The 8,187-nt window shown below is 45.5% G+C and overlaps 1 long non-coding RNA gene across 1 annotated transcript; it reads right to left on the bottom strand.

Annotated features, from left to right (window-relative positions):
* Nucleotides 1-4,564: 4,564 nt before the first annotated feature.
* Nucleotides 4,565-7,583, bottom strand: LOC116269140. Its single transcript, XR_004176473.1, has 3 exons — nucleotides 7,534-7,583; nucleotides 7,304-7,408; nucleotides 4,565-4,649 (listed from the first exon to the last, which is right to left on the bottom strand). It is a non-coding gene; the product is annotated as an uncharacterized LOC116269140 (long non-coding RNA).
* Between the last annotated feature and the right edge of the window lie 604 nt (nucleotides 7,584-8,187).

Raw genomic sequence — 8,187 nt, 5'->3', positions numbered from 1 at the left:
AGACGGACTTTAAAAAATTACTCGCAATTAGACCCAAAAAAGTCATTTGTGATCTTTGGGTATTAGCACTTAACGGCCAGTGGCCTCTCCTTTCCCTCTGGAGGAGGTCGGGGTGGGGGCGACTGGGACCAGGTGGAAGGTAGTGTAGGGTTAAGAAGCGTCAGACCTCGGAGAAGGGCCTCACTTCCTCTTCGTTTTGTCGCCCTTTGTGTTACATACGGGGGCAAGCAAGGTCTGCCAATCACTACCATTTCTCTTTCTTGTTCTATAAAGACAGGGTCGTCACAGCAACAGGGACATGACAGGCTGGTATCTCTCTCGAGCTCCAGGGGGCCCCTAATAGGATTGAAGCGAAAGATCAAGCGAATGGTTTCCTATTTTAGGCCCGTAATAACTCCCAACTGCTTGCATATACATGGGCCTTACAGTATTATGAGGCAACTTTTAATCCCAGAAAAGAGCAGCCTGTTTTCTAGCGGGGTCTATTTTTGAACACCCTATGGGATCCTCCCTCTCTCACCATCCTCCATCCTCCCCTTGATTTTGGGGAGTCAGGGTAAGAAGGAATCCCCTCCTCCGATTTTACTTATCACCCCTTCCCCAGAAACTGAAGGTGTCATTTCTTTTCACTAATTCATTTTACCAGCTCAAAGTAAATACTCCATTTGGAGGAAACAAAGACACCCCTTTTTGGTATTCTGTTTAAGTCCCTGGGTGAGATCAGAAGTTTCCATATCTTTTGGAGAAATTGGCCTTGGATGTACTTTGGCCAGACATCTCCCCCCACCACTCCAACACACATACCTACAAAACCACAAAGCAACCTAAGGAGGAGTGAGAAGGTTTCTTTCCCCCAGGCCATTTATGTTCAAAATCAAACGTGAGGTCACATGGGTGTGGGGAGTGCGTGTGCTGGGTGGGTGTCCTTTATATGTGTGTTTGTGGAGCAGACAGAGGAAATAAATGAAATGCGTGGGACAAGAGGAGCGGTTTGTTTTCGCCCCCAAGACCTGGGGAAACCCATCAAAAGAGACTGACTTCAAAAAACCGAGAATGCCTGGGAAATCTGAATGCAAACAGCCTTGGAATAATCAGCACCACCAACATCTGTCACCACAGCTGTTTCTTTTCTGGTTGGCGAGAGAACCTGTCTCTCTCCCGTGGGTTGGCAATGAACTCCGAGTAACGGGCCCAGGGTCTTTCTCTTCCAAACAGAATCCTCCAGATCTCTGTTTACTTAGCCTGCTTAAAAGTAGAACACAATACAAAACAAAACAAGCATACTATTGCCACTTTTTAGGTGAAAATAAGTAGCCTGGTAAAGCAGGTTAGAAAGAATTATTCTTGACCTGTGGTCACAGATGGGGAAACTGAGGCCTGGGGACAGTCTTTGAATTTTCAAATTGATATCCAGTAAAGAATCCGAATTGATAAATCCAGTCCTCAGCTCTTGGAAAGCACCCCGTTAACAACAAAAAAAAGTTGTATCTTTTCTTTTCGTTCAATTGACAGATCATTATTGAGCTTATGGAATGTGGAAGACAAAATGCTTTGTTCTGCAGCGGGGAGAGAATGAAATATCGTCCCTGCCCTAAGAGAATATGTCTTCTGGGAGGGGCACCGTGACAAGCAAGGACGTAGATACCAGAAAGTGCATGGTTACAGCAATGTGGTGGCTTGATCTGAGGTTATGGGAGGGAAGTCTGACAAGGGAACAAGGACACGTCATGCCTGGCTGGAGTAAGGAGCAGAGATTTTATGGAAGAAGCAGTAGCATTTGCCTAGGAGTTGAAGGTTGGTTGAGATTTCTGTGACTGGAGGTGGGAGAAAGGCATTCAAATGCAGGGAACAGCATGAAATCCGGAGGGAACAACAAATTAGTTTTTTTCACAGGATGGAGGGAGATAGAGCAGGAATGAAAGAGGAGAGAGATAAAGGCAGGCTAAGACTTGCCTGTGGATGAGGGGAGCCCCAGAGTGACAGACCTAGGGGGCATTTGTAAAAGGTGAATCAGGGTCTGATGCCCAGGAAAGATTTGGGGTTGTGGAGAAGGCCTGGATTCTGAGATCCCAAGTGGGAGGCTATGGTGGTCATGAGGAGTGAAGGCTGCTACAGGCCAGTGGCATTGGGATGGAGAGAAAGGATGATTTGGTAAGATTTGATGGTCAAAGCACATGGAGCTCAAAGCAGAGAGGCAGGTCAGAGGTGACCAGGCCTTCAAACCTGGGTAACCAGAGAATAAAAGACAGCCTCATTATATGCAAGAAATTAAAATAGCATTTAAGGCCGGGCGCGGTAGCACACGCCTTTAATCCTAGCACGTTGGGAGGCCAAGGCAGGTAGATCATGAGGTCAGGAGATTGAGACTATCCTAGCTAACACAGTGAAACCTTGTCTGTACTAAAAAACACAAACAAAAACAAAAAAACAAAAAATTAGCTGAGTGGGGTGGCACGTGCCTGTAGTCCCAGCAACTCGGGAGGCTGAGGCAGGAGAATCACTTGAAGCCAGGAGGCAGACGTTGCAGTGAGCCAAGATTGCACCACTGCACTCCAGCCTGGGCAACAGAGTGAGACTCCATCTCAAAAAAAAAAAAAAAAAAAAGAAAAGAAAAAAAAGCTTTTAAATCTACCATTACATTCATTGCAGTAGTGTTTAAAACATTGAACACTTCATTATAACAGAGAAACTCAGACACCAACATTGGCGAGCTTTCTTCCAATGTTGAAGAGCTTTCTTTATCAAAGCTGGGCACTTGGCCTCATGGTTGAGCTTCAGCCAGACTTAGAAAGCCAGCATCCCAGTGCTCAGTGACTTTGTAGGGTGGACAGAAAACCAGCTTGCAGAAGTTATATTTTCCCCAAGACACAGTACTCGTCCTTAGCATTTGTTACCATTTTTATACCATTACTGAGAAAGAAAACTGGAGAAAGATACCCCAGAGGCATTTTCTCTGCAACTGCCAGGCAGTGAGGAAATGTGCCAGTGATGAAACTGATCTGGCATTTGTTTACTTTTTGATTGCATCCAGTGTCTGCTTAAGAATATTCTGATGGGCAGATACCTAGATTATCACACAGCAAATGCAAGCCAGAAAGGTGATAAATAGTGAAAAGGGCACCAGACTGGGCATATGGGTTGGGAGTTCCCTTCCTGGTCCTGCTTACTGGCTTGTGTGGCCTCATCCATGCAGTGGCACTCTCTGGCCTAGTTCCCTTCCTGAAAAACGAGGTGAGTTGGGTGATTTAAAAAGGTTCTTCCCAGCTCTGTGTGAGTGGATCAGTGATGTGCCTCTTTCTTTGGATTTCCCCAACACTTTTTTCTTACATTCTGTGGTGTGCTTTGCATGTGCAAACAGAAAGGATATTTATGTCAGATGATTTAGACCTTACTCTGGTTTTTAATAACTTTATTGACATTGAACTTTATTAATATTTTTAAAGCATCATTCTATCCATTCTCCCTTGATCCACAAAAGTGCCATGTAAAGTAAGTAAGCCAGGAGTTTTATTCCCAAATGTACAGCTAACGATAACAATGATGATTTCTATTTATAGAGTGCCTACCACGTGTCAACATATGCCTTATATGGAATGTCTCACTTAATCACCACAATCTTGTAGGTATTGTTACCCCCACTTTACAGATAAGGAAGCTGAGACTTGTAGGGGCTGGGCCTCACTGAATGCCTCCAGCTCCCTGACGGCTGAGTCAGGATTTCATTCCTGGTCTATCAGTTCCAACTCTATGCTCTCTAAGACCTTTGGAGGTTGTGCAAGGGTTGTCAACTGTCTTCCTCTGCTACCCAATATTTTTTGTGGGCATTTACCCTCTGTATCATCAGAGAAAACTGTTGGCCAGTGTGGGCCTCCATTTGCTTTGTGGCCTTCCATGGCCTCCCCATGTGAAATATAAGGCCCAGATTTGAATCAGGCAAGCTGTTGACAAATGTCTATCAAGCACCCAGTATGTGTCTTACAGTCTACCACAGGCTTTGGAACCCTGAAGAAGTATTAGAAATGTCTCCTTCCGTCCGGATTTCACAATCTGAGATGAAGAAACTAATTGAGCCAGTAAAACATCAGTGAATGAGCAGTGTTCTGCGTTATCATGGAGACCACCAAACTTTATGGAAGGCTCATTCTGCTCCCACTGGGGCCTGGACTGATTGGCTTAATTCTCATGACAAGCTTATTTGATGGCTGCTACACAGTGAGAGCCTGTTGACAAAAATCTACAACCAACGTACTGGTCCAAAGCAAAGACAGTTGGGGGACTTGTTCTTTGTGTAGTGGCTTCTTTGTCCTGGCCCTTGATTTGTTTCCCGGTATTTTAGCCCCGGAATTAATAGGTAAGCCAAACAGACCCAGTTCTGGCTATTATTGCATACTAATAATGGCTCAAAACAGTGGCTTGAAGCAACACACATTTATTCTGCTTTTGAATCCGAGGGTCAGCTGAGCTCTGTGAGGCAGTTCTTGCTTGGGGATCCTTAGACACTTGTAATCAGATGGTTCTGGGACTGAGGTCATCTAGGAAGCTTCTTCACTCATGTGTCTGGAGCCTGGACTGGGAAGACTCAGACAGCTGGGATCTCTCTCTTGGGCATGTCTATCTAGGTGGCCTCCTCACGTGGTCTCTCTGTAAAACTATGAGAAGGTCCAGGAAGGCTCTCAGTGGCCTCGTTTGGGTCCTGTGCCCATTCTTGAACCCATCACTGTGGCCAGAGGGAGTTGTGCTTTGATTGGCCAGACCTGGATCATGTTCTTACCCTGGGTTAACTCCACCCAAACTACTTAGACTGAATGTGGGAAAACGATGACTCCCAAGGGAAAATTGAAGTGAGGATGGATGATGGAAAAGCAAGGCTAGTTGAGGTCCCCTGGAGTTCCTTGTTTCTTGCTGGTACTCATAGATGTTTGTTGATCACGGTATTGGATGGAGATAAGTCTCATACCCCTTGCCCTGAGATGCTGAGACCAGTGGCTTCTCTGCCTGGACTAGAAGCCACACATAGTCCTGTAGCCTAGGGGTTGGGGCAGCGGGAAGCTTGGGGATTTTATGAACCTACACTTTGGCTAAAGTTGCATTTTCCTACATGTGTACCTTTACTTATGCCATCTTCTCCCCTCAGCGTGGTCTTTCTACCCACGTCTACCATTTTAAATTAAATTGTACAATTTGTAAGGCCCGATGTAAGAGCGCACTAGCTAAAGATGAGCTTCTCATCCTCCAGTCTCTGTGGCCTTGCTATGCAAAGTGGGGCCCGAGCGCCAGCAGCATCAGCATCCCTTGGAAACTTGTCAGGAGTGTGGTCTTACTATGTATCTCAGAGCTACTGAATTAGAACCTGCATTTTAACATGATCGCAGGTGGCATGTGGGCACAGCAAAGTCTAGGCAGCACCACGCCAGAGCAGCAGTTCTCTGAGTGTGATCCGGGAAATGCTGAAGGTCTCTGAGACCCCTTCAGGGGGTCCAAAAGGTCAAACAATTTCCATACTAACACTAAGATTGTTTTTCTTTTCTCACTTTCATTCTTCCACGAGGTTCCAGGGGAGTTTCCCAGAGGCTCTGTGACCTGTGAGAACTAAATCCCTTTGATGGCTGATAGACCGTATGCTTTTGTGTTCTTATGTCTAAAATATTGGTTTAATTTCTGCTGTGATACATATAGCTGGGTGCAGTTATTCACACCTGTAAGTCCAGTACTTTGGGAGGCCAAGCAAGTGGGTCACTGGAATTTAGAAGTTCAAGACCAGCCTGGGCAAAATGGTGAAACTCTGTCTCTACAAAAACATTCAAAAATTAGCCGGGCGTGGGGGTGTATACCTGTAGTGCCAGCTACTTAGGAGGCTGAGGTGGGAGGATTGCTTGAGCTGGGAGGTTGAGGCTGCAGTGAGCCATGATTGTGCCACGGTACTCCAGCCTGGGAGACAGAGTGAGACCCCGTCTCAAAACAATTAATCATAAATAAATAAATAACAAATAGACATATGGCCAGGTGTGGTGGCTCACGCCTGTAATCCCAGCACTTTGGGGGGTCAAGGCTGGCAAATCACTTGAGCCCAGAAGTTTGAGACCAGCCTGGGCAACATGACGAAGCCCCATCTCTACAAAGATTACAAAAATTAGCTAGGCATGGTGGCATGTGCCTGTGGTCCCAGCGACTTGGGAGGCTGAGGTGGGAGGATTGCTTGAGCCTGAGAGGAGGAGTCACAGTGAGTCAAGATCATGTCACTGCACTCCAGCCTGGGCGACAGAGCGAGGCCCTGTCTCAAACAAACAACCTCTCTCTCTCTGTGTATATATATTTATATATGTCTATATATTATGTATTTATATACGTTTACATATAAACATATATAATATATATTTAATATATACTTATATAAGTATATAATTGATTTTATATAATATATAAACTGTTTTATATGTAAACATATTATATTATTATGTATTATATGTTTATATATTTATATACGTAAACATATGATCATATTGTATAATAGTATATTTTATATATGTATATAAAATAATATATTTATATATTTTTATGTGTATTATAGAAAGATATAAACCACATAATTTTTAAGAGTGTAAAGGGATTCTGAGACCAAAACATTTGAGAACTGCAGCTCTTGATCCTTCTGTCTCTGGCTAGGGAGAGTATTGACCTTCCCTCCGCACTCAGGCTTCCAGCACTGAGCACAGCCCGCTAAAGGCATTGAATGAGATCAACCTATACCTCCTTAGCCTTGAGGACAAGGAGAGGCTCCAGGGGTCACCCCCACCCACCCTGGACATCAAACTCTATGTAATCCACTTGCCAGGCTCATGGCTAGACACACAGCTCCTGAATATATATTTGCTGAAAACTTTGACAATTATGAAGTTTTTTTGGGGGGTAACTTAAAAAAATTCAGATCCCCCCACCCCTTCCCTTTGTCCTTTAATTTATGACACTTTTCAGTGTTCAATTCACACTGCTCAAACAGGAGCTCTTGCTCCCATTTAAAGAAAAGCAACACAGGTTAAGAAAGGACCTGTCAACGTCATGGAGTAAGCCAGTGCCATTTAGGACCTGGGTTTCAAAATCCCTAGAGCAACTCCTTGTTGCTACACTATGGGTCTAGGAAAGGTCATAGATGAGCCCAGGGTGTTCCGATGCCTCACTGCTGAGAATGGCTGAAACATCAAGTAGTGGTTGAGCCAGCCGGCCACTCAGGGGCCAGGGATGGAGTGCGGGGAATGTGAGTGTGACTGGGACTTGCCTGCTCCTGCTGGACTGTACTCATCCCTACCATGGTTTCCATGAGTCCCATACTGGGCTGGTCCTGTACTTGGGAATCTCAGTTCTTTCCCTCAGCAGCCTGAAGAAATCCTCACTCTCATTATCCTGACTGTTCCTATGAGGAAATGGAGGCTTTGAGAATAACTTGCCCAAAGTCCCAGCGGATAAATGGCAGATCTTGCCTTTGAAGACCTGCTTCTCTCCTTCTGCCAGAATCCCTCTGGCTCTCTTTCTCTATACCTTTACTTCCTTGAGGATCTGATTTATGATCTCCGTAGCGCTTATTCATCAGTCCGATCAGAACATTGAGAAGGACTATTCTAGAACTGTCTTTTGGAATCAAAACCCTATTCAGGTTGGACTGAAGCTCCCCTTTCTCCCTCCCTCTTCCTTCCTCTTCTCCTTTCTCTCCTTCTCTTTCTCCCTCTTACCCCTCCTCCTCCTCAGTAGCTCTTGGAACCCCAGGAAATGCCCTGTAAGAGGATGGACTCTCCCCATTCTAGGGCTAAGAGCCTGGTGGTTGTGTAGGGCAGAGAGGTTCTTGTAAAAGGCAGCATCTCCCATCCCCCGATGCCTGCCCTGACACACTCGGCAAAGAAGCGACGAGGGGATTGATTCTCCAGGGTCTCCCACCCTGTAAAGGGCAACTTCACACTTCTGCCCCCAAGGCACTTGAAATATCACATTCAAAATCCACTGGCTGTTTCTAGGGCCCACTCCATCCAACGTAAACTGTTCATTACCCAGCGATAGGGGCTCAGGTGGGGGTCCAGGGTGCTATGGAGAAGTGAGCTCATTGAAATCCGGATAATCCCCAAACCTCATTTTCCCTACTGCATACGACTGCCTCTGCCCTGCCCCCTTTTACCAGAGCGGCCAAGAAGCCACTGGACC

This window comes from Papio anubis, chromosome 10 (assembly GCF_008728515.1).
Source record: "Papio anubis isolate 15944 chromosome 10, Panubis1.0, whole genome shotgun sequence".
Classification (NCBI taxonomy): domain Eukaryota; kingdom Metazoa; phylum Chordata; class Mammalia; order Primates; family Cercopithecidae; genus Papio; species Papio anubis.
Note: the sequence above shows the minus strand (reverse complement) of the source record. Positions and strands in the feature narration are given on the sequence as shown.